The sequence below is a fragment of the Octopus bimaculoides genome, chromosome 24 (assembly GCF_001194135.2).
Source record: "Octopus bimaculoides isolate UCB-OBI-ISO-001 chromosome 24, ASM119413v2, whole genome shotgun sequence".
Lineage (NCBI taxonomy): Eukaryota > Metazoa > Mollusca > Cephalopoda > Octopoda > Octopodidae > Octopus > Octopus bimaculoides.
In genome coordinates this window covers 30,690,959-30,692,247 of record NC_069004.1, presented here as the reverse complement: position 1 = coordinate 30,692,247, position 1,289 = coordinate 30,690,959, and positions in this window count along the sequence as shown.

Below are 1,289 nucleotides of genomic sequence, written 5' to 3'. Positions count from 1 at the left end.
TATATATATAGGCAGCCATGCTGGAGCACCTCCTTTAGTCGAGCAAATCGACCCCAGGACTTATTCTTTGTAAGCCTAATATTTATTCTATTGGTCTCTTTGCCGAACTGCTAAGTTACGGGTACATAAACACGCCAACCTCGGTTGTCAAGCGATGGTGGGGGACAAACACAGATACACAGGCATATCTATCTCTCTATCTGTCTGTCTGTCTTTCTGTATGTCTTTCTGTCTGTCTGCCTGTCAGTTTGTCTGTCTGTCTGTTTGTTTGTCTGTCTATCTATCTATGTCTGGCTGTCTGTCTTTCTATATATCTATCTACCTTATGTATGTATGTATGTATGTATCTGTCTGTCTCTCTCTATCTCTCTCTCTATCTGTCGTATAGATAGATAAATACATACATACTTACATACATATACACACGTACATCTGCTTCGATATATGTCCAAACGTTAATGATGGCTAAGAAGGATGGTTGGTTAAAGAAGATTAGAAGTTTCGCTGTTTAGTCAACTAGATTTGATAGATAATAATGAAATAATGAATGACACAAGAAAGCCAAGAACCAAAAACCAAAACCAAAAATAAAAATTATACATATAAAAATACAATAAAAATAACAGGGAGCAGAATCATTCTAAGATATGTAGATATGGAGGGTATATATATAAAAAAAAGAAAACCTTCACAACAAGAACGACAATAGTAGCCACAGTAACAACAATAAACGTCATTAGGAAAATATAAATTGGAAGAAGAATAGCATAGGAGGAAGAAGAATTTAAAAAAAGCGGGAAAATATCGTAAAAAGGCAGCCATGTTATTTAGGTTAGAAATTAAGAGAAGCGTTTTTCGTTGCCAGTGATGGCAGTTGGTTAAGAAAAACAACATGTCTACCTGCAATCAAATTTCTAAACGATAGTCGCCATGATGGTTTGTTGGGTTTTTTTCTTCTCAGTATTTTTATTGATTTATTTTTATATTCTTGTATGTTTTATTGATCGTTTTCTTCTTGTTTTTCTTCTTGTGCCGTATATCTTATTGAGTTGGGGGAGCAGAAAGAGTGGATGGCGTTCCGGTAAACCCCTGAAAGCTCTACGAAACCCGTACACAAATCTATCGGTGTGTACGTGTGTGTAATATATGTAAATACAAATATAGGTATATAAACATACTTGTGTGCATATATATGCTTGCATATTTATATATATATAACTACATAATACATATGCACACACCTATATCTATGTATAATTATATATATATATATATATATATATATATAT